This window comes from Pseudophryne corroboree, chromosome 4 (assembly GCF_028390025.1).
Source record: "Pseudophryne corroboree isolate aPseCor3 chromosome 4, aPseCor3.hap2, whole genome shotgun sequence".
NCBI classification, from domain to species: domain Eukaryota; kingdom Metazoa; phylum Chordata; class Amphibia; order Anura; family Myobatrachidae; genus Pseudophryne; species Pseudophryne corroboree.
The window spans coordinates 775,202,120-775,228,624 of record NC_086447.1 but is presented as its reverse complement, the minus strand read 5'-3'; the positions used below and the strand labels follow the sequence as shown (position 1 = coordinate 775,228,624).

The window sequence follows — 26,505 nt, the reverse complement described above, 5'->3', positions numbered from 1 at the left end:
AGGAATGCCCAAGTTTCTTTATCTTGAATATCCTCGTCGCTGCCCACTTTTCAGCGTAGATATTATGGTGGAATGCATACCGGGATTTGGAACGCATACTTCCGGTTATGCGCACTACGCTGTAACAAGTGGACTATAATGGATGCTTCTAGTCAAGTGTTTACATCGTCCCCTGTGCCGCAGGTTCTAGTGGCGGGGACGGGAAGTGACGCGTCGTGCTATGGAACACACGGCGTAATTTCCTGTTTGTCTGTGGTTCCCTGTGCTGCCGGCCCTGGCAGCGGGGACGGGAAGTGATGCGGCGTGCTGTGTAACACGCGGCGTCATTTCCTGTCGGTGGTCCCGGCGCTGGCTGAAGCGGGGAACGAACGTGCATTAACATGCACCTGAGTATGTTTGTTTTGGGATAATTGAAAGTGGTATATACATATGCCTTTGGATTCACCAGCCACTAAACGCTTCTGAGGAAGAACCTAGAAAGGTTCGAAATGCATTAAGCAGCTGTGGCTATTTCTTAACTGAATTGGAGACCTCCCTGGGACCTTTGAGTATCCGGAACTCTATGGGACCTATGAGAGACTGATCATTTGATGAGTATATGTGACTCCATCCACCAGTGTTTTATTATAAGCTTTTTACCTTTATATATTTGTGAGTACATTCTGTGCTGATTAAATAGCTACCTTATCTACAGGTGTTTGCACTATTGCATTATTTTTTATTTTATAGTTCTTCCAACTTTGTTTCATGAAAGAAGCATGGGATCCAACATTTGTTGTTAATCGTGGACCAGTGTTGTGTGATATGCCTTAAAAAAAAAACCTGCGTTTGTGAGTGTAACATTTTGACCATTAAAGGACATTCTTTAGTACTTTGGTGTTTTTGCACTATTGATTTTTTTCTTTTGTAGCATCACTGCTCAAGGGATTAAATTCCCTCATGGTTTACTGTCCTCTACACTCGATTACATGAAAGCTCATCACCAACACCCCTCTGTACTCATTTTACAGTGTAAGCGCAATCATACATTTTATCTATTGTGTATCTTATTGTTTTGAAAAATCTGTGATTTTTTCTTTAAGTGTATGTGCTGCTAAATAACACTGTTATAATCTGCGCAGATAGCACAAAATTTATATTTCATCAGTCCATAGGATCTGTAAGGCCCATAAATCTGATTAATTGGTTTGGGTTTAGTATGAAACGCTGACAATCAGTTTCCTGGTGGACAGGATGCCAACAGCGTCAAAATCCCAACGGATCCCAGAAAGTATTTAAACCCTTCCCCAACACACTCCTCCTGCAACCAAACTCTAATCCCCCCATTAGCCTAACTCTAACCTCCCCCTCCCACAGCCTAACTCTGTGTACCCCTTGCAGCCTAACCTCCCCCTCCCACAGCCTAACTCTAACTGTCCACCCTTTGCAGCCTAACCCACACCTACCCCTCCCACAGCCTAACCCTAACTGTCCACCCCTCACAGCCTAACCCTAACCTTCCCCACCCACACAGCCTAACCATTACCTTTCCCCTAGTTCCTAACTCTAACTCCCTGCACTTATTGGAGGGATCCATCAGGATTCTGACCATAGGAATCCCGCTGATGGTATTCTGATGTCAAGATCCTGACTGACTGAATCCTGACCACATCCCACTGGTTTGCAGCCTTCTAGTTAATGGAATTACTCTGTACTGATTAGTTGATTCTGATCACTGAAATCATAGCATTTGGATGTGTAGGAACCACAGAGACTTACGTTTCTCTTCAATGCTCTGATTGGTGGATTCAATCATTTAAATACATATGGCACATGTACTAACAATTAAAAATTAAAAAATGTGCACAAAACCATATAGCGATACTCACTTTCATTATGTAACTAGATAGATGAAAGGTAATTATTGATTGGTTAATATGGCTCAGTACAAATTTTGTAGTTGATTTATTCTACCATCACCATGTGTACCAATTATCTTGTACACTTAATTGAGGAAATGGAGCTTCACTTAAGATAGCGACCAATGTAATCTTGAAGGTAATGCTAGAATTAAAGCATGTTTGATGGTTTGGTAAGGACTTGTGCTGCTGCATAAATTGGCTAACTCCTTCCTTTGCAACTTACTTTTGCAATCTTGCCACTTACAGTAGATTTGACCATTAATAGGACTTTATTGGTATGCATCCACAACACCTTGAATTACACAACAAGCAAAGCAAACAATAGCTCCTTCACAGAAGACAGCATCTTGCTGCAGAAAGCCATTAGTGGTACTGCATACAACCAGGCAGAAAAGATGGAAAATCAGTTGCATGACAGAAGACAAATGGTTTTAGCTGTATACCACTGCTCAATATGGTATTAAATGATCACTAACACTGGTTGCTCTACATTATCTACAGCCACTTTTAAAACTACAAATTGTTCTATAACATATAGCATCTCTTTGGCAGTAAACCCCATTAGTGAGTCTTTATTGCATTATATATTTGTTATGCTGTTTTGATTTTTTCATAAATGGCTGGAGATTAATTTGATCTATAAAAGCATTATACGTTGCCCGATACAGGAATATATTACAAGCCATATATTTTCAATGACCTCTCTCAGTAATGACCACTACTAAGAATGATTACTAATGATCTATAAATGCTCATGCATGTCAATAAGCATTTTGTGGGGAAATAATATCCTAAACAATGTCTTAATCATCCAAATAGTAATTGATAGAGTAAAAGGCACTATATATTTTTTATAATGTATTAAAGTGTACATAGAATAGATGGGTATATATGTGGTGTGTGGTCAATGCCACAAAATACAGAGATATGTAAACCAAAATACTGTACTAGGCATACAAACATGTATACGTTATTCACAATACATACACACTAGACAGCATATTGAAAATTGAAAGAGGATGCATTATATTACCAGATTTATTTCTTTGCTTTGACATATTTTTAGATAAATATTTTCAGTTATAAATGCCATATTTAAATCATATATACTTTAAATTTACTACTCTCATCACTACACTGTGCAGTTGTGGACCATGGTCTTTCTGTTATCTCTCAGTCTGTGTTATCCCACTTGCTTCTTGTCCCACCCTTGTTACTTATGAAACTCAAGGAAAAAAGGAAAGAAAAGGCTGTATTGTTGATGCACAGGAATAAGGGTGATCTAATTATCACCACATTCTCAAGAATTCATAAAATTTAACTTTTATTGTCGTCAAATTAAAATGGTGTGACAATAACAAACACACAAACTACGAGTATAGACGAAACATAGAGGTTAAAATCAAGACACATACAACATATACCACAAGTGCAAATGGAATAATAAAGGTGATTAAAGATTAAAAAATGTGTCCGCGTATTGATTCTTATGTCCTATTATATGATATTGCTCTTAATCTTACACCAGTCTGATAATCGTTGTCAGCAGTTGGTCACTATGTCTTTACATGACCATTTATTGATATAAATATATAATATCAGAACTGCTTCACTCGTATTTATTATGTTGACAGCTGACAGTATCCTTCAGACAGCAAGTATAATATATTGTATAGATATCAAAGCTGTCTGTTTATTATTCTGTACGCAGAAGAGCCTTATTAGAAAAAAGTACGATTTACTATATATCTATCAGTTGTTCAGTATTTTGATACATCCTTCTTAAACCTTCCAAAGGACGTTCATGAAAAAGGGCAAATTCAATTATTCTGCCTGAGAATTGGCACATAAACTACACCAATTAGTGCTCATGTGTGGATTATAGTTGTAAATAATGCTAGTGAAATGCAGTGTAATATTGTGTCTCATAAGTTATATTGAATATACTTGTAACTTTAATGAGACTCTCTGTAATCGCATAAAGCGACTGTAACAAAGATCATGATGTTTCAGGTAATGTTTTCAGGCTTCTCGGCCTTTTGGCTAAGATCAAGTGTAGTACCTGCTCGAGGGAAACTCAGGGTGGAGTACCTGTTCTTACACTAGGAGCGTGAGAGGTTCCTAGATGTGGAATGGAGAAACACCTTGTGGAGTACCAGGCTGGGGTGTGGCAAGGCCCCTGGTCGAGAGTGGAGAAAAACTGGGCTGAGTATTCCTACCTCGTATCGGATAGTGGAACCTTTTGTTATGCACACCAGTGCCAGCAGGAATGTACTGGTGTCTAAACGGTGAGGGATGCAAAACAAATGAACTCACAGACAGACTGGGGAATATGACATTACATACACAGAAGGTGATAGGGTAACAAAATAAACACAAAGTGAACAGAGAAGCCCAAAGGCTAAGAAACCGGGTGTCTCCCTAATATTAGGAATGCTCAGATGGAAAGAAGCAAGATGTAGTGATTTAATACGTAGAGAACCCGAAATGCTGTTGCTAAGGGCAACAGCAAAACCCTAAAGGGTTACCAACGGGTGTGGCAGTAAACTCCTTGGTCAGAGATGGAATAATAGACACAAGGAGAGTCTCCACAATCCTAGTCCTCACTTGCAGTGCACTGGTTCAGCTTACTGCCACTAAACTGACACCTGAACACCTTCCACAGTGAGAAAGGAATTTGGCAGGCAAGTCTGAGAATACAGCCGCAAACTTGCTAGGTTCACAGAGTAGCAAAAGAACCCCAGCAGGTTAAATGACTGACTCCAGTCTTACTGCTAGGTCTGGATTGGCAGAGTGTAATACCAAATCCCAAGGCCTATTTGCAGTAAGCAACAAACAAATACAAAGTTTACACAGTACTAGCTAGCTTTCAGGAACTGACTAACCAACAAAGATTCAGCAGCATCTGCCTAACCTGAGAAGAGGATTTATATAGCAGGTGCTGTCCACGCCCCACTCAGACCTCACAGACTGTGAGCACAAAAACCAGCACCGGATCCCCTGCCGTGCACAGAGCCTGTAACCACTGCACAGCAAAAGACCCGAACCGGAGTATCAGCTACGCTCAGGTTACTCCGCTAGCACTTGTCTCCCGGTTGCCATGACGACGTGGCAGCACAGAGCAGGAGACCCTAACACCTTTACGTTGTTTAGGAACAGCCTGGTCTAGTATCTACTCTCGTACTGGGGGTTGACCCTGGCTGAGCGGTTATGAAACTTGGTCTGGCTGAGAGACGGGGAGCGGGTCGAAGCTCGAGGTGACACGTGCCCCTAGGGCGACCTAGGGGTGCCTTAATTTGCACTGGTGCAGGCGCCTTGCACTTTAATGGCACGAGCACTGTCACTACCCAACTTCTGGCGCACTTTATCCTTTGCCCTGGCCTTTTGGCTAGGGCAAGGACAATTTTTTAAACCCCCTCCCCGGCCTTCTGGCTGGGGCTTATTTATTTATGCACAGCACTTTTTTTGTTTAGTATGTCACGTTCACGTTTTTCGTTTTTGGGGTTTAGGTGAGACCCTTATGGGCCACCCACTCCCCTACGTTGCTGAGGTCCTCTCCACGGGGGGAGGACCAGATGCAGTTTTCGGTCCCTGGGGGGAAGCTTCGGCCAACCCTGGGGACACACGAGGGTCCCTCTGCGCTTCGGCAAGGGGGGACCCACAGTCCCTTTTACCCCTCAGTAGGCCTTCTGGCTCTGAGGGGTAGGGGAGTAACGGGGCCCTTCTCCTTTGGGAGAGGGTCCAAGTACCTATGCCCCCAGCACGTTTGGCACAGACACTGGGTGATGAAGCACCGCACCTCGGGCTTCAAGTAAAAAAAAAAAAAAAGGGTGTATTTACTAAGCCTTGGCTGGAGATAAAATGGATGGAGATAAAGTACCAGCCAGTCAGCCTCTAACTGCCATGTTACAAGCTGTGCTTGATAAATGACAGTTAGGAGCTAGTTGGCTGGTACTTTATCTCTGTCCACTTTATCTCTATTAGGGTGACCATATTACCCCTTTTACCTGGGATGCTCATGGATTACACAGGTCCTGTGGCTGATTAAAACCAGATGAAATGTAGGCTTGAAGTCACAACCTGTGTAATCCATGAGCGTCCCAGGTAAAAGGGATAATATGGTCACCCTATCTCTATCCAAGGCTTAGTACATATACCCCTAAGGGTCAGATTTATCAATCTTCTAAAGACAAGAAGTGCAGGTGTTGCCTTAAGCAACCATTCCAGTTCTAGCTAGCATTTATCTAATATTGATAGCTAGAATCTGATAAGTTGCTATGGGCAACACCTCCTCTTGTCATATATAAAAGGGTTGATAGATATAAATAGTCAGTCACACACTGAAAATGTGAGAAACCTTGGCGCACTATAATTTGCAGTTGGGGAAAAGTTCAAAGGACTGTAATTATAAGTGTCAGTGATAATAAGGCCCTGGTTTTGACAGTATTTTGATGGGAGAGATCTGTAGAAGTTGGACCACTCCATGACACAGAGAAGACATCTGACTGCTTCTGAACAATGCACAGCTAAATAGATACTGAACTCCTCGCCACTCAACTATCAGCTATTAAAAGATTTCCTGGTTGAACACTGAGATAATATGGATTTATATGCAACTGATTTTTAAATTCACGTTTGTGTGCGACCTATTTAGGAAAATGTGTTTTTTATTTAGTCTTTACTGCTTTTTTGAGAGTAGCTACAATAGTACTTCACTGTGTTTTGTGTAGCCGCAATCACCCACTCAGTGTTGTCTTCGATCTATGCTTTGCTGACCTATGTATATTTCATTATGCATTTCTATATAACACTCCAGGTCTTTAGATTGCCATTACAGATATAGTATTTTTGGAATTTGGTGCATTTTATTATCTTGATGCAAGTGTTTCATACTATTTAGCCAATTACTTGAAAACCCTACTGCAGGTCCAAAGCTGACGTTCTTTAACATATTTAACACATAAAACTATTAGTAAAAGTATGCCATATTTTACCGGTACATAAAAGTATTATATCTGTATTATAAGTATGATATTTTCAACTCTACAGTGGGACACTGTAATGGGCTTAATGGAAGACCATGCATATCCCAGTCCCATAGCAAGTAACTGTTTTCTTCTGTTTATATTGTACAATCCCTGCCAACATTCACATTCTGAGATTCAGTACAATATTCCGATAACATTCTCGGATTAGAAAGCTATACTCGCAGATGTCAGCCACTGAGCCGCAATTGGGTGATGGAGGAGAGAGAGCGGAACTCTTAAAAATGTTTGGCCCAGTCATTTCTACTTAAGCAGCTTTTTAATACTGTAATATATAATATATAGCTGTGCCATTGGTAATTGTTTCAAATAAATATATTTATAGTTTCAATTTAGTATTCATTAAGATTTCAGAAGCTGTTGAGAAAATCACTTGGACGCTACCCATGTTGTAACACTGAGAGAAAATCTGGGAAAGACAGAAGGTGGAACAGGAAGGTCCTTGGAGGCTCTAACACATGTCATTTCCATTGCACTATTCAGCATTAATGTAATCTCTGAAAGAAGACAAGGTCCATCAGATACTCTACAGAAAGGAATCTAGCAATTCACAAGGGAAAGAGATGTCAGCCAGCTGAAATGACATTTTAAACATTAGACTGTGCTCTTTCTGTGTTATTTGTTTGAGGTTTGATCATTGCAGCCTTTCAAATTCATGGTTATCTAAAACAAGCAAAATAGAACAGAAAAAATACATATGGTGCAGTATTTCCTACACAATGTTAAGTAGATATAATACACCAGGGTTCCTCCTCGTTGTGATTTGACTTTGGATTTTTTTAAAATCTCTATCTGCCTGAATGTACTGCAGCCGCCTGTTATTCTTTCTACAAGACTATCAGTCTCTCATCAAATTTTCCTGTGCTAAAAACTGACCCAAGACGCAAAGAGAACTGCGCACACTACTACTACTACTACTACTACTACTACTACAACTACTGATGCTACTACTAACAATACAAATCTTGATTGTGAATTACTTCAATAATTGTTTTGCTGGAGGAAAAATAAGGTATTTCTATCAAATCTACTTGTGAGATGAAGATTTCATCTTTCGTATATAAATTTACTTTGGCTCCATACAGAGAAATTCAATGGACTGGGATTAAAGCTCATTTCATGGCAGGAACCTTCTATCACAGCCATAATTAATAGGATATGTCAAGTATATTGATTAGAATTTATTACAAGTGTTCTTCATGAATGTCCAATTTCGTTATTAACTACTCCCCATTTCCCTTCCCCACGTCCTCATACTAATAGCCCTGCTGTCCTCTACCCGTCTCCCTTTCTCCTGGTCTTGTCTCTGCTACCCAGACTCTGCTCAGCTACTGTCAAAAAGTTCTCTCTTTTTTCTTTTTTATTCATACAAACTGGATCTCGCATGTCTGCATGTTACAGATGGAGCCATCTTTATCTTTCCCATTAATAGGATTAATTGAGCCAGAGCAGTTTGACTTAATCCCCTGCTGTAATGACTTAATCCCTTGATGTATTGTTCTCTCTGTATTGTATTGCAGCTGAGAAGAATAGATGAAGGGCTTGTGCTAATAAACCATGGTGTCCCTAGGTGGAGCAGAGAAGCCAAGATAAACGTGGCTCCGTCTGTATTTGCTGAAATTAAGGCATATTTAATAATTATTGGGAATTGATCCCGATGATTTCTTATTGTCGAAAATAAGAAAGTAAGAATCACTGAGATTTTATCATAGATCGCATCTAGGGGCAGGGTCCTTGATACAAGCTGGTCCTTGTAATGCGGTAAAGATAAAGTAATGGTTAATGCAATAATTTAACTTCCGATCTCAGGACCTAACCTGCTGACTGCAAATGTGCAAGTGGACTATATCGGGGAAAGTATGGACAGTTTTGCAGAATGTTTGCAGAAAGCTTTGCACACTGTAGCCTATAGGCTACAATGGTTAACGCCATTTAAAAATGATGTTAACTATCAGGACCAAGACATGGAATACTTTCCATTCCGGATTTTGACAAATTTAGAATTTTAGTAGCCCCAATTGCTTTTGCAGTTGAAAATGGGGTCCCCCGTATGTATGTACAGATCAGTGAAGTTTAATATTAATATTATACTCAGTGCTAGCTGTGATAGAACATGTCACTATAGAAACATACTTCAATCAGGTGATGACAAAAAATCCAATGGGAAAAGCATGTTGGTGCTAAATCACTTTTGGGTGGTATGCCATTGAAAAATAATGGGTTATCACTCCTTTAAGGGTGATTAATATTACTTTTGTAGATTACAATATTCTACAAAATATACAGTAGTATTAAATAGCTACAGTATTTAGATTTACAGTTCTTAATATTTGCACTTCTGTAAATTGCATGTGGCTCAGGCTGTCCCCTATTGTTGATCTCACCAGCAGCACCAGAAGCGCGGATTACTCATTCATAGGGGACTGTCACTAAATATAGTGCACGTCATTGATTAAACAATGTCATCCCACTGCATACACAGAGATAATCAGTCCTGTCATTTACTCTGAAATTCTTTCTATTGTTTCCAGACACTGGTATAGTTACCATGTCGCTGTTTATGGAACATTGTGTGGATGACGTTTGGTAACCCTAGGCTTTTTAAACAAAGCTTTAGTGGGCAAGTCACATGTGACTTACAATACGAGAATATTTGTGACTTGAAGAGTCATGGACTAAAAACAATAAAAGCTTCTAAATTGAAGAAAAACTAGTTGCTTCAGATCTAATAAGAGAATATTCCATAAATAGAGTGTTTACTCTATATTACACTTTATCAGTCTCACCCACTAATAGTGACTCATCACTCATCGCATACTAAATGAGACATGCTAAACACTATACAAAAAGTTAATTACAATGAGTACCACTCTTTGTGACCTATTTATCAATCTGCAGGCAGATGGTGATACTCAGCTGCTTGGTGAGCGATGTAGTTATGTGACCACCCCTTGGTGATACTGGCCAAAAGCTGGAAGGTATATTTTAAACATCATCAGACCGTACTCTGGGGATATGCACATGTGTGATCCGGCTTGCTGGTTCACACATGCCTAGTAGAACTGAAAGCCCAGGCTTCAACGTTCAGTTCCACTAATAAGAATGTTTTTGTTTTTTTATAAAATAAATAGCAAATAAATATGAAATTATGAAAACTTTAAGAAATATTTGAATGTTACAAATAGGTGTAGTATATATGGTCGGCATTATTCATGTGGACACTACTGAAATGTGGTCTAGCGGGGATGCAGTCAATTTACCTCCAATCAAAATTCAGATGGTTGAAATCCCGACAGCAATTGACCGACGGTAAAAAACCAAGCAAAGTTCAAAATCCCGACATGGACAAAATCCCGACATGTAAAATGCCAACATCAGTTTTTCATGATTTTTTCATTGAAACCGACTTGTTCATACTTTACCATCCCAGTGGACATGGAGGGGGGATATAATGGTGTGCCGAGCACAGCGAGGCACCGTGCCCAAAGCATGGCGAGCACAGCGAGCCATGTGAGGGGATGCGGTATACTTATATGGTGTCCATATCGACCTATGTCGACATACACACTAAAAACCAATGAAAAATGCATGTCGGTATTTTGACCTGTCGGCATTTTACATGTTGGTATTTTGACCTTGTCGGTATTTTAAATGTCGGTATTTTGTCCATGTCGGGATTTTGACCGTCGGTCAATTGCTGTCGGGATTTTGATTGGAGGTATTTCATACCGATCCCGTCTAGCGGTTACTTACCTGCTTCTGGTGGCAGCGGCATCTCCAGTGGCAGCTTCTGTTTCTGCCGGTCACATGTGGAGCAGTTCTGGTGTAAGTATATCTGGTTGGGAGTGCTGGTTCCGGTGAGTATTTGCCCCCTATCTCTAACCCTAGTTCCTAACCTTCTGTCTAGTGCATAACCCTAAACTCCCCCTAGTGCCTAGCCCTAACCCTCCCATCCCGCATCCTAACCCTAATGTCAACAGTCTGAGAATGTTGGTATTTCAGATGTCAACACTTCAGATGTCGAAATGTTGCCTGACAACATTTCAACAATGTTGGCATACTAACTGTTGACATTACGATTTTTGACATTGTGAATGATTACCTTATGACTGCATCCCTTTTTTTGTACATTATTCATTCAAACAGAACTGATTAATAGTGTAGTTCACTGTTTAACATCGTACTGTTTCATATCAGAATGCATAATGTTATTTTTATGTGTTTGTATTATATTTTTCTATTCATTGATTTGGACAGGGAAAAAAGAAGTATATTGAGATCGTATTCATGAGTGATGAAAAGAGTAACGTGAGCTTATATAGGGTCATTGTACATTTGTTCTGGCCCACTGCACGAAAATCGGGAGGTATGTTTTCTTACAAGGTTTGTTGCTTACTGGTTAGTCTATGCCCTTATCCTCACATATGATCATGAGCTGTAATGACGATATAAACAGTGAAATTAGGTTTTTCCTCTGTGTCAATGGGCCACCTCCATGGTGAGTTCAGCAACCTGAAAAACTTTCCTATTAGCGTCAACACATCTTCAAATTGAGAGAAACCAAATGAGGCTTTTCACCCTATATGGATGCCCCGTGGTCAGTCCTAATGAAGGCCAGGCAGGTTCCACTAGGATTACATCCCAGGGCACATGTAGGATCATGAACTGAGCAATTATATCTCCCAATTAGCTTGGGAATCATAGCTTAAGTCACTGGGAGATAGAAATCTGGGCTTGATGATCAATTTTTTGTAGAATATAATGGAATTCTGCTTAATATCACTCTTAATAGTCCTGCTTATCACACTTATGCAGAGATTGTCTTGAAATTGGGGTCAGGGGGCGTGGCCTGAACTGCCTGAGGGACAGACTGGTCTTCCTAGAGCTCCTGCTCAACTTCCCAAGTTTTACCCATTTTTTGCCTACCCTGACCCTGCCTGGTCCCCCCCTTACCTCCCCCCTCGTCACTATCACCCTGTGTAATCGCCGGGTTAGGTCCGCAGAATCGGAGAGCGCTCCGGGAGCTCCCGCGGATTGCGGCCTACCCGCACCTTGGATCCACGGCCTCAATTTGGACCGGAAGTCGCGGTTGGACCGCCACGGGCGCAGATTCGGGACCCCTGGGGCTTGTTTTTCTCACCTGCTACAGCCATACCGCATCGCGCGGCGGCTCCCCGCCGGTGCCTCCTCCTGCTCCAACGCTGCCTGACCCTGCTGGGATGCGGGACTCTGGCTCTCCACAGCGGGCGCAGCGCTGCCTCTCAATGCAGTGACATCTCCCAATATAGGTGAGCTGTCCTGTGTGAGGCTGTGCCCATCTACCCTGCTGACTGTTGGCTGGGGATATAGGTGGGGTGCTGCTGGAGAACCTTGTGACTACACTCCTGTTTGGGCACTGGTGCTGCTGGGTGCCCTAGGTCCCTTGGAGACCCTTATTATATGAGCCTTCCCTCCTTCTCCCATACCACCGCAGAGTTGTGTGCCCTGGTTGTTGGCAGGACCAGACCAGAGTCCCTCAACCTGTGAGTTCTATTACTACCCTGCACTTCAGCCTCATCTTGGGGAGTTTTATAAATCTGAGGCTACCCTGCAGCTCAGCCTCGGTATACTTGGGGAGTTTTATAATTCTAAGCTTATAGCTCCACCTTGTGGCCTATGCTAACACATATAATGTTCCTCATTCGACATTCCTGGGAGGACATGTCCCCCTGATACCATGTTTTCCACACCGTCGCTTCCAGGCTGTTTATCCATTTGAGCCGGTCACCCTTTATTCATATATATAATCTACAAATCTTCCTTGGGTCACGGTAACATGCCTCCGAAAAAAAATAAGGGATCTCAATCCAAATCCGCTCCACAAGTTAATTTCTTTGGACCCTCGTCTGCTGGAAATAAATATCGCCCTTTCCTTTCTTCGTCTGGCACGCCTCAGTCATCTCAAACAACTTCACCAACCCTGCACAGTGCTGCTACTGTTGCGCAAGAGGATATGGATTCATTGGATTATCCGGTTACGCTCCGTTCTATTCACTCTTTGCTATCTTCATTCAAAACGGATATTGCGACTGAGCTTAAATCTAATATCCAAGCTCTCCGCGCGGACATCTCTGAAATTGATGATAGAACGGATCATATTGAGCACAAGATGATGGAGTTGGTGGCATCGCATAATGACTTGATCACCGCACATGACTCTCTCCAAGAGGAAGTCGCCGCCATCCGCGAGAAGACTACAGATTTAGAGGATCGCTCGAGAAGAAACAATATTAAAATAAGAGGCATCCCTGATTCGGTTGCTAACGCTGACCTCTATGACTACGCCACTGATCTTTTTCGCAAGCTCTTGCCAGACGCTTCCTTATCAGACCTTTTGATTGACAGGATCCATAGACTCCCGAAATCCAGGCAGGCACCTGCCCAAGCCTCACGAGACAACCTTCTAAGAGTGCATTTCTTCCACATTAAAGAGAAGATTCTACGTGCCGCAATGCCGTCTTCTTCTACGGCGGGTTGTCTTGACTCAATACAGCTTTTTCCGCATTTGTCCTCAGCAACTTTGGCCAGGAGACGTTCCTTTTATGCTATCACATCAGCCCTACGGAAAGCTACAATTCAGTATAAATAGGGATTCCCCACTAAACTGATAGTGATGCGTAACGGTACATCTACTATTATTCACACTCCTGAGGACGGTCCTGCAATCCTTAAAAAATGGGACATATCTCTTGTCATTCCACCTACCGCTCCCGCTGCATCACCGAAACGGATTACCCCAGATTGGACATTGGTTCCGGGCTGAGGTTTCCTTTATTGTGACCAAATGCTAAATATTAGCTGATTTCTCAGTTTTTCTAGTATACCTAGGTTCTTATAACTACCGCCTTACTGGTTCTGTTATTTACATTTTATATTCGATGTTGCAGCTAGATTTAAGTCAGACTAGAATTGTTGTTGGTTTTTATTTTTTTATTTTATTCCTCTGACTTTGGAAAATTTACTGATGTCCATGTTCTGGTGACCGCCCTGATTTTTGTTGTCGCCTCTCGAGACAGCCCTTGATGATAATATCTCTTTTTTGATATCGTTATTTAGTTATGTTTTTCTGGTTGAATATCATTCCTCTTTTTGTTATTAGGAGGAGGGCCCCTCCCCCTCAAATAGGGATGACCATAGTCTTTGTTTATTAAAAGTATTATTGTCTGGAAGCGGCGGTGTGTATGTATGACCGGCCTTCCGCCCACCTGTATTTGTCCGTCATGATGCCCTTGTGACGGTGTTTCTAGCTCCTTTATGGATGCTATTTCTGTTTTCTTCTCCCGTTATATTTTTTGTTTTGTCTATTACTGCTATATTTTCTTTTTTTTTTATGCCGATTCTGACCTCTTTTTTTTTATTGCTATATAAGTGTTTATTGTATTATTCTACAATCTCTGTTGATGTCCGCCACTATCCTATGTAGTAGACAGCCCTACCTTCCCACATGGCTAAATTTTTAAGTCTTAATGTTAAAGGGCCCAACTCACCCCGCAAGAGACGTTTAGCTTTGAAATATTTTGCTGATCAAAAAGCGGAAGTGGTGGCAATATAGGAGTCACATTTCCCATTGCATTCTCCCCCACAGTTCTCCAATAATAACTATCCAGTTATTTATACTTCTTATGGACCGTTTAAAAGAAATGGAGTCGCTATACTGTTCCATAAATCGTGTCCTTTTCAATTGGAGAACAAGGGGGTAGATTCCAATGGCAGATACGTGATTCTCGTGGGGAAGTTACGATCTAGGTTTGTTACTCTGGTTTCACTCTATGCCCCTAATGCCAATCAGCCCCGTTTCCTTAAAACCTTTTTTCAAAAGTTATATAGTGTCAGGAAGGGTGCTGTTTTTCTCATGGGCGATTTCAACTTAGCTCCTGATCCTCATTTAGACAAATCCTCAAAACTTGATAAGCAGTCTGCTAATGCTGCTAAGACTTTAGCATCTTCCTTTTCACATTTATTGACGGAATTTGATCTGTATGATGCCTGGAGGGTTAGGAATGTTGGTACAAGGGACTACACGTATTATTCAGCGGTACACAAATCTTACTCTAGGATTGACTTACTCCTCACAGATAAATGGTCCTTGCAATCAATCCCTACTGTTAAGATATTACCGATCTCATGGTCTGATCATGCCCCTTTAACTTGGTCCTGGTCGTATAAAACGACTAGACACCTTCCTCGCCCCTGGAGGTTGCAGGACTATATTTTGAAAGACGATGATGGAGTCTCTATATTACGAGAGACTCTGTCTTCATACCTGGAAACTAATGATCCTGTTGATACCTCTGTCTCTAACCATTGGTGTGCCCTTAAGGCAGTCATGAGAGGCGCTGCTATCCAAGCTACTGCACGGATAGCACGCCGTAATCAAGCAGTACGATTAGCTTATGAATTGGAGGTGACAGTGCTAGAAGCTAAGCACAAACAGTCTCCTAAAGATGACACTACACTTGCTGCCCTGACTGAGGCTAAGAGGAAACTTAATAGTTTATATCTTTCCAACGTTCAAAGAGCAATTTCCGCTCTGAACCAAAAATTTTATACTCTGGGTAATAGAGCCAGTAAATTGTTGGCGCGGAAACTTAGGGGGAAAAATATTATTAATAGGATTAAAAGTTTGAGTAACTCAGACGGGTCGGTGTCCTTGAACCCCAAGGATATCACTAACCAATTTGCCTCTTACTACAGGAAGTTATATAATCTTAATCAAGACCCTCTCACCTCCCAACCTTCATTGCAACTCATACGGTCTTTCCTAGACTCTATTAACCTGCCTTCTATCTCTCACGAAGATGCTTTCGTACTTTGCTCTCCTTGGACTGATGTAGAAATTTGTGCCACTCTGAAATTTCTCAAAAAAGACAAAGCCCCTGGCCCAGATGGGTTTATTAATAACTTTTATATTACATTCCAAGATTCACTCTCCCCTATTCTTCTTAACCTATATAACGATGCTTCCGCAAATCCTTTTCCTAGTGAAATGTTGGAGGCACAGATAATCACGATCCCCAAACCTGGCAAGAACCCGTCTATCTGTGCAAACTATAGACCTATTGCACTTTTGAACACAGATATTAAAATCTACGCTAAATTGATAGCGAATAGATTGAATCCGCTGATCCCTACCTTATTAAACCAAGACCAGGTTGGTTTTACCATGGGCCGGCAGGCCCCAGACAATACTAGGAGAGTTTTTTCTCTATTAGAAGCTCATTCTGTACTCCGAGAGCCCTTATTACTGCTTTCTCTTGACGCGGAGAAGGCATTTGACAGGATTCATTGGCTGTATATGTCTGAGACTCTTGCTAGGTTTGGGTTTTCTGGCCAATTCCTTCAAAATATTCTCTGCTTGTATACGCAGCCTACAGCACGTGTCTTTAGCAATGGGTTTTTGTCTGATCCTTTCCCTATTTCTAACGGTACTCGCCAATGATGCCCTCTGTCACCCTTAATTTTTGTGTTAGCGATAGAACCTCTAGCAGAGAGGATTAGGGCGTCTCCCCTTGTGACCGGAGTGCATATAAGATCTGCTTATTCGCAGACAACGTCCTCTTATTTGTAACGAATCCCAAGTCTTCTCTCCCAGCTATTCATGACATTCTCCAAGAATATTCCACTGTTTCCTATTATAAATTGAACACATCCAAGACGGAGGCTCTCGCCCTCGACATGGATAAGCCCTCCCTTCAATCCCTACAATCTAGATATAACTACTCCTGGCAAGACTCTTCCCTCCAATATCTAGGGATCAAGATCCCCTCAAGTTTCCATAATGCAGTAAATGATAACTATCTCCCTCTTCTAGCTCAGTTTACAACTCTCACTAAACAGTGGACGAATTACGAGATTTCCTGGATGGGACGCCTCTCCTCGATTAAAATGATACTCCTCCCTAAAATCCTCTATTTGTTTAGGGCCATACCTTATCTGGTCCCACTTACGTTACTTAACAAATTTTATTCTGTTATGTCTACCTTTATTTGGAAGGGTAAAAGACCCAGGAAAGCTAGAGCCCGTTTGTTTAGATCCAAAGGTAGTGGTGGTCTTGCCTTCCCTAATCTTGAACTTTACCAACACACATGTCTCCTTGATCAGTTGAAGGACTGGCTTCAGACAGAGTCCATGAAACCATGGGTAGATATTGAAAGACATATGTGTACAGGTTTCCCCCTACCAGATTTGATTTGGATTAAACCCCTGCATAGACCCCCCTCTGCTAAAACTATGAAGAGTATTTCTAATTCCCTTACAGTTTGGGATAAATTGGTCGCTACTCTGGGTGAATGCCCCCTACCCTCTTCACATCTTTCCCTATTGGCAATTTCAAAACTACTCCTTGACTTAGCTTTACAGAACTGGCGGGAGCTTGGCATTCGACTGATCAAGGATCTTTATGATACCTCGGGGCTTAAAACTTTCCAACAACTACAGTCCCAATACTCGATCCCGGCAAAGGACTTCTATAAGTATCTGCGCATTAGGCACTGGATAACAACAACCGTACCTGGCCCACACTCCCTCCCTTCTCCCCCCCCCCATATGTGTTATCTAAAATTTCTGTTCCAGGCCACAAAGGCGGTATATCCCAGTGGTATTCTACTCTCCTTTCCCCACATGATGACCTGAAACTTCATATCCAAGTTAGATGGGAATTGGAACTTAATATCTTCTTGACAGATGTTGAATTGAACAAGATTTTTCTGAATATTTTTAAAATGTCTAGATGCATTAACCATTCGGAAATGATGTTTAAATTAATACATGGTCTCTATCACACTCCGGATAAACTTCATAGGATCTGGCCTGAGTCCTCTAAATTTTGTTGGAGACAGTGTGGGTTTGAAGGTACGTTGATCCATGTATTTTGGTCGTGCCCTATTGTTAGATCACTCTGGACAGAAGTATTTGATCTGATTGAAAAGGTTACAATGGTACTTCTGCCCCCTTGCCCTGAGATTGTATTTTTACATTTTTTCCCTTCCTCTGTACCTCCCGAACACTCATATATTATCGGGCATATTCTCATAGCCACCAGAGCTGCTATACTGTTGCTCAATATTGGAAAAGAACAGATCCCCCGCACTTGTCCAAAATTATAGCTTCTATCCACCGCAATTTTGAAATGGAAACTATGGGTTTTAAATACTCTTCTGCCCCACAATCCCCTTTGCTCAAATGGTTATCATGGTCTGACTATTATACCTCCGTTATAGCTCCACATAAGACTTTAACTTAAAGGTAATAAGTAGAGATGAGCGCCTGAAATTTTTCGGGTTTTGTGTTTTGGTTTTGGGTTCGGTTCCGCGGCCGTGTTTTGGGTTCGACCGCGTTTTGGCAAAACCTCACCGAATTTTTTTTGTCGGATTCGGGTGTGTTTTGGATTCGGGTGTTTTTTTTAAAAAACACTAAAAAACAGCTTAAATCATAGAATTTGGGGGTCATTTTGATCCCATATTATTATTAACCTCAAAAACCATAATTTCCACTCATTTTCAGTCTATTCTGAATACCTCACACCTCACAATATTATTTTTAGTCCTAAAATTTGCACCAAGGTCGCTGGATGACTAAGCTAAGCGACACTAGTGGCCGACACAAACACCTGGCCCATCTAGGAGTGGCACTGCAGTGTCACGCAGGATGTCCCTTCCAAAAAACCCTCCCCAATCAGCACATGACGCAAAGAAAAAAAGAGGCGCAATGAGGTAGCTGACTGTGTGAGTAAGATAAGCGACCCTAGTGGCCGACACAAACACCGGGCCCATTTAGGAGTGGCACTGCAGTGTCACGCAGGATGTCCCTTCCAAAAAACCCTCCCCAATCAGCACATGACGCAAAGAAAAAAAGAGGCGCAATGAGGTAGCTGACTGTGTGAGTAAGATTAGCGACCCTAGTGGCCGACACAAACACCGGGCCCATTTAGGAGTGGCACTGCAGTGTCACGCAGGATGTCCCTTCCAAAAAACCCTCCCCAATCAGCACATGACGCAAAGAAAAAAAGAGGCGCAATGAGGTAGCTGACTGTGTGAGTAAGATTAGCGACCCTAGTGGCCGACACAAACACCGGGCCCATTTAGGAGTGGCACTGCAGTGTCACGCAGGATGTCCCTTCCAAAAAACCCTCCCCAATCAGCACATGACGCAAAGAAAAAAAGAGGCGCAATGAGGTAGCTGACTGTGTGAGTAAGATTAGCGACCCTAGTGGCCGACACAAACACCGGGCCCATTTAGGAGTGGCACTGCAGTGTCACGCAGGATGTCCCTTCCAAAAAACCCTCCCCAATCAGCACATGACGCAAAGAAAAAAAGAGGCGCAATGAGGTAGCTGACTGTGTGAGTAAGATTAGCGACCCTAGTGGCCGACACAAACACCGGGCCCATTTAGGAGTGGCACTGCAGTGTCACGCAGGATGTCCCTTCCAAAAAACCCTCCCCAAACAGCACATGACGCAAAGAAAAATAAAAGAAAAAAGAGGTGCAAGATGGAATTGTCCTTGGGCCCTCCCACCCACCCTTATGTTGTATAAACAAAACAGGACATGCACACTTTAACCAACCCATCATTTCAGTGACAGGGTCTGCCACACGACTGTGACTGATATGACGGGTTGGTTTGGACCCCCCCCAAAAAAGAAGCAATTAATCTCTCCTTGCACAAACTGGCTCTACAGAGGCAAGATGTCCACCTCATCATCACCCTCCGATATATCACCGTGTACATCCCCCTCCTCACAGATTATCAATTCGTCCCCACTGGAATCCACCATCTCAGCTCCCTGTGTACTTTGTGGAGGCAATTGCTGCTGGTCAATGTCTCCGCGGAGGAATTGATTATAATTCATTTTAATGAACATCATCTTCTCCACATTTTCTGGATGTAACCTCGTACGCCGATTGCTGACAAGGTGAGCGGCGGCACTAAACACTCTTTCGGAGTACACACTTGTGGGAGGGCAACTTAGGTAGAATAAAGCCAGTTTGTGCAATGGCCTCCAAATTGCCTCTTTTTCCTGCCAGTATAAGTATGGACTGTGTGACGTGCCTACTTGGATGCGGTCACTCATATAATCCTCCACCATTCTTTCAATGGTGAGAGAATCATATGCAGTGACAGTAGACGACATGTCCGTAATCGTTGTCAGGTCCTTCAGTCCGGACCAGATGTCAGCATCAGCAGTCGCTCCAGACTGCCCTGCATCACCGCCAGCGGGTGGGCTCGGAATTCTGAGCCTTTTCCTCGCACCCCCAGTTGCGGGAGAATTTGAAGGAGGAGATGTTGACAGGTCGCGTTCCGCTTGACTTGACAATTTTCTCACCAGCAGGTCTTTCAACCCCAGCAGACTTGTGTCTGCCGGAAAGAGAGATCCAAGGTAGGCTTTAAATCTAGGATCGAGCACGGTGGCCAAAATGTAGTGCTCTGATTTCAACAGATTGACCACCCGTGAATCCTTGTTAAGCGAATTAAGGGCTCCATCCACAAGTCCCACATGCCTAGCGGAATCGCTCCGTGTTAGCTCCTCCTTCAATGTCTCCAGCTTCTTCTGCAAAAGCCTGATGAGGGGAATGACCTGACTCAGGCTGGCAGTGTCTGAACTGACTTCACGTGTGGCAAGTTCAAAGGGCATCAGAACCTTGCACAACGTTGAAATCATTCTCCACTGCGCTTGAGACAGGTGCATTCCACCTCCTATATCGTACTCAATTGTATAGGCTTGAATGGCCTTTTGCTGCTCCTCCAACCTCTGAAGCATATAGAGGGTTGAATTCCACCTCGTTACCACTTCTTGCTTCAGATGATGGCAGGGCAGGTTCAGTAGTTTTTGGTGGTGCTCCAGTCTTCTGTACGTGGTGCCTGTACGCCGAAAGTGTCCCGCAATTTTTCTGGCCACCGACAGCATCTCTTGCACGCCCCTGTCGTTTTTTAAATAATTCTGCACCACCAAATTCAAGGTATGTGCAAAACATGGGACGTGCTGGAATTTGCCCATATTTAATGCACACACAATATTGCTGGCGTTGTCCGATGCCACAAATCCACAGGAGAGTCCAATTGGGGTAAGCCATTCCGCGATGATCTTCCTCAGTTGCCGTAAGAGGTTTTCAGCTGTGTGCGTATTCTGGAAACCGGTGATACAAAGCGTAGCCTGCCTAGGAAAGAGTTGGCGTTTGCGAAATGCTGCTACTGGTGCCGCCGCTGCTGTTCTTGCGGCGGGAGTCCATACATCTACCCAGTGGGCTGTCACAGTCATATAGTCCTGACCCTGCCCTGCTCCACTTGTCCACATGTCCGTGGTTAAGTGGACATTGGGTACAACTGCATTTTTTAGGACACTGGTGAGTCTTTTTCTGACGTCCGTGTACATTCTCGGTATCGCCTGCCTAGAGAAGTGGAACCTAGATGGTATTTGGTAACGGGGGCACACTGCCTCAATAAATTGTCTAGTTCCCTGTGAACTAACGGCGGATACCGGACGCACGTCTAATACCAACATAGTTGTCAAGGCCTCAGTTATCCGCTTTGCAGCAGGATGACTGCTGTGATATTTCATCTTCCTCGCAAAGGACTGTTGAACAGTCAATTGCTTACTGGAAGTAGTACAAGTGGGCTTACGACTTCCCCTCTGGGATGACCATCGACTCCCAGCAGCAACAACAGCAGCGCCAGCAGCAGTAGGCGTTACACGCAAGGATGCATCGGAGGAATCCCAGGCAGGAGAGGACTCGTCAGAATTGCCAGTGACATTGCCTGCAGGACTATTGGCATTCCTGGGGAAGGAGGAAATTGACACTGAGGGAGTTGGTGGGGTGGTTTGCGTGAGCTTGGTTACAAGAGGAAGGGATAAACTGGTCAGTGGACTGCTTCCGCTGTCACCCAAAGTTTTTGAACTTGTCACTGACTTATTATGAATGCGCTGCAGGTGACGTATAAGGGAGGATGTTCCGAGGTGGTTAACGTCCTTACCCCTACTTATTACAGCTTGACAAAGGGAACACACGGCTTGACACCTGTTGTCCGCATTTCTGTTGAAATAGTTCCACACCGAATAGCTGATTTTTTTGGTATTTTCACCAGGCATGTCAACGGCCATATTCCTCCCACGGACAACAGGTGTCTCCCCGGGTGCCTGACTTAAACAAACCACCTCACCATCAGAATCCTCCTGGTCAATTTCCTCCCCAGCGCCAGCAACACCCATATCCTCCTCATCCTGGTGTACTTCAACACTGACATCTTCAATCTGACTATCAGGAACTGGACTGCGGGTGCTCCTTCCAGCACTTGCAGGGGGCGTGCAAATGGTGGAAGGCGCATGCTCTTCACGTCCAGTGTTGGGAAGGTCAGGCATCGCAACCGACACAATTGGACTCTCCTTGTGGATTTGGGATTTCGAAGAACGCACAGTTCTTTGCGGTGCTACTGCTTTTGCCAGCTTGAGTCTTTTCATTTTTCTAGCGAGAGGCTGAGTGCCTCCATCCTCATGTGAAGCTGAACCACTAGCCATGAACATAGGCCAGGGCCTCAGCCGTTCCTTGCCACTCCGTGTGGTAAATGGCATATTGGCAAGTTTACGCTTCTCCTCCGACAATTTTATTTTAGGTTTTGGAGTCCTTTTTTTACTGATATTTGGTGTTTTGGATTTGACATGCTCTGTACTATGACATTGGGCATCGGCCTTGGCAGACGACGTTGCTGGCATTTCATCGTCTCGGCCATGACTAGTGGCAGCAGCTTCAGCACGAGGTGGAAGTGGATCTTGATCTTTCCCTAATTTTGGAACCTCAACTTTTTTGTTCTCCATATTTTAATAGGCACAACTAAAAGGCACCTCAGGTAAACAATGGAGATGGATGGATACTAGTATACAATTATGGACGGACTGCCGAGTGCCGACACAGAGGTAGCTACAGCCGTGAACTACCGTACTGTGTCTGCTGCTAATATAGACTGGTTGATAAAGAGATGTCGTAGTATGTATGTATGAAGAAGAAAGAAAAAAAAACCACGGTTAGGTGGTATACAATTATGGACGGACTGCCGAGTGCCGACACAGAGGTAGCCACAGCCGTGAACTACCGTACTGTACTGTGTCTGCTGCTAATATAGACTGGTTGATAAAGAGATGTCGTAGTATGTATGTATGAAGAAGAAAGAAAAAAAAACACGGTTAGGTGGTATACAATTATGGACGGACTGCCGAGTGCCGACACAGAGGTAGCCACAGCCGTGAACTACCGTACTGTACTGTGTCTGCTGCTAATATAGACTGGTTGATAAAGAGATGTCGTAGTATGTATGTATAAAGAAGAAAGAAAAAAAACCACGGTTAGGTGGTATACAATTATGGACGGACTGCCGAGTGCCGACACAGAGGTAGCCACAACCGTGAACTACCGTACTGTACTGTGTCTGCTGCTAATATAGACTGGTTGATAAAGAGATGTAGTAGTATGTATGTATAAAGAAGAAAGAAAAAAAACCACGGGTAGGTGGTATACAATTATGGATGGACTGCCAAGTGCCGACACAGAGGTAGCTACAGCCGTGAACTACCGTACTGTGTCTGCTGCGACTGGATGATAAATAATGATATAAAAAATATATATATATCACTACTGCAGCCGGACAGGTATATATATTATATAATGACGGACCTGCTGGACACTGTCTGTCAGCAGAATGAGTATTTTATAGAATAAAAAAAAAAACACCACACAAGTGAAGTCACACGACGAGTGTTTAACTTTTTCAGGCAATCACAATATAGTATACTACTAACTATACTGGTGGTCAGTGTGGTCAGGTCACTGGTCAGTCACACTGGCAGTGGCACTCCTGCAGCAAAAGTGTGCACTGTTTAATTTTAATATAATATGTACTCCTGGCTCCTGCTATAACCTGTAACTGGCACTGCAGTGCTCCCCAGTCTCCCCCACAATTATAAGCTGTGTGAGCTGAGCACAGTCAGATATATAATATATACATAGATGATGCAGCACACTGGGCTGAGCAGTGCACACAGATATGGTATGTGACTGTCTTGTACTCCTGGCTCCTGCTATAACCTATAACTGGCACTGCAGTGCTCCCCAGTCTCCCCCACAATTATAAGCTGTGTGAGCTGAGCACAGTCAGATATATAATATATACATAGATGATGCAGGCATGCAGCACACTGGGCTGAGCAGTGCACACAGATATGGTATGTGACTGAGTCACTGTGTGTACCGTTTTTTTCAGGCAGAGAACGGATATATTAAATAAAACAACTGCACTGCTGGTGGTCACTGTGGTCAGTCACTAAACTCTGCACTCTCTTCTACAGTATCAGCCTCAGGTCAATCTCTCTCTCTCTCTCCTAATCTAAATGGAGAGGACGCCAGCCACGTCCTCTCCCTATCAATCTCAATGCACGTGTGAAAATGGCGGCGACGCGCGGCTCCTTATATAGAATCCGAGTCTCGCGAGAATCCGACAGCGTCATGATGACGTTCGGGCGCGCTCGGGTTAACCGAGCAAGGCGGGAAGATCCGAGTCGCTCGGACCCGTGAAAAAAAACATGAAGTTCGTGCGGGTTCGGATTCAGAGAAACCGAACCCGCTCATCTCTAGTAATAAGTTCTCCTTCCTCTGTTTTTGAGTATCATTGAAGTATTGAACCGGCATCATCTCCCCCTACGTTCCCCCCCCCTTTTTTTTTTTCCTCCCCCTCTCTTTTTTCTATCTCTTTTCTATTTTAATTTTTATGTATGTTATGTTTTGTTTATTGTATTGCTGTTATTTACGAATACAGATTTATTGTGAACGCATAATTGTTTCTATATGTAGTTAAGATGACTTGTATCATCTGTAATGAAAATTTTTCTTAATAAAAATATTTCAGTTAAAAAAACAAATTGGGGTCAGAAAAATGGAAAATAATTTTATTTATTAGCTGTTTGGGAATTTGGGATGATGAAATACAATTCTTATAGGGTTATACCTCATTCAAGGTAACAACCCCAGTCAGAAATTATAGTAATTAAGGTTTATCGCCCTCCCTTGAACTTAGTCCCTCTTTTGCTACAATTGTTGCTGGAACTTATGCTTGTTTCCTTACAATTTATATTAGCGTTGCAGGCTCTGGAGGATTGAGCTATTAATGTGCACTCATGGTGGTACATTTATTATGGTGGTAGTTTTTTTTTAGAACTGGTGATGTTGCTCATAGCAACCAATCAAATTCTTCTTAACATTTATCTAGCTGCTTCTAATAGATAATAGATATAATCTGTTTAGCTGCTATGGGCACCAGTTCTAAAAAACTTGCACCTTAGTACATTTACCCCATAGTGTTTCCCATAGCATGCAATCAGCATCTACAGTAACTGTCATTTTATAGACTGGCTAGATAAATGATAGAAGCTGATTGGTTGCTATGGGCAACTTCTCCACTCTGGGTTATATTTACTAAGCCTTTGCGGAGATAAAGTGGAGAGAGATAAAGTACAAACCAATCTGCACCTAGCTGTCATTTTTCAAACACATCCTGTAATAACATGGCAGTTAGGATATGATTGGCTGTTACTTTATCTCTCTCCATTTTATCTCTCTTTCCAAGGATTAATAAATAGATATCTCTTAAAAGTTTGATACATCTCCCCTTAAGTCTTACTTGTCCTGTTTTAATATATTAATTCTTACATTGCCTTCTAATCATTATTATATACCCTGTCACAATCACTGGCTTATTGCACTGTACAATTTGCCCAATTTAAACAGTAAAACCTAAAATGAGTTTGTAGCTGTAGCCGCTGTCAGCAGTGTAGCTGAAGATTAATAACAGGAGTTGATATACTTTGTGTAAAAGCAAGGCAATGCGACCCCTTGCCTGTGTTTTCCTCTGTTAAGCTGTGCTCCTGTGTAATGTGCGCAGAGCTCTGTAAGGTCTTCAGAATGAAGGGCTATTTATATACCTTCTTTTATCTCCATCATAGCAAGTGCTGTGTAGGAACAACAGGCCAGTCAAGTGTGTCTGAACAAGCTGTGTCTGTGAATGCAAATGCATCATGATCACTAATGTCTTAAATAAGAAAAAGGGAAAATATTAAAGAAAACATGGAGTATTAAACGGAATCAGTGTTCCAGCTTCTGCACCCATCAACGCCTCATTCAAATATATCTCTATTACTGACTTCCATTGGACAATCATACGTCGTGCCACAAGTAAAAAGCAGGGGCGCGGAAAAGGCAACCACTGGTGCCTTTAAAAGAAAATAAGAGATGAAATTGTTTTTCATTTGTATACAAATAGCTTTTTTGTGGCATATAAAGTATATACTGCTGTATATTCAAAATGACTTTATTAAGCTTGTTTTTTCTTGTTTTTTGAAGGAAGCAGTGCGGTGCTTGGACTAATTTGCTGTTAGAGTATAGCACTTGCTCCCTTGTGATGGAGGCAGCCATTTTGTCAGCTGAACCAGTATGCAGCTTATCCGGTATCTGGACTCTGGGTCGACACCACTTAGGTCGACACC

General features: G+C 42.6%; 1 protein-coding gene across 1 annotated transcript in view; it reads right to left on the bottom strand.

The window, feature by feature from the left end:
- KCNH1 (potassium voltage-gated channel subfamily H member 1) overlaps window positions 1–26,505 on the bottom strand; it is a 966,177-nt gene that overhangs the window by 869,844 nt on the left and 69,828 nt on the right. The window lies entirely within an intron of this gene.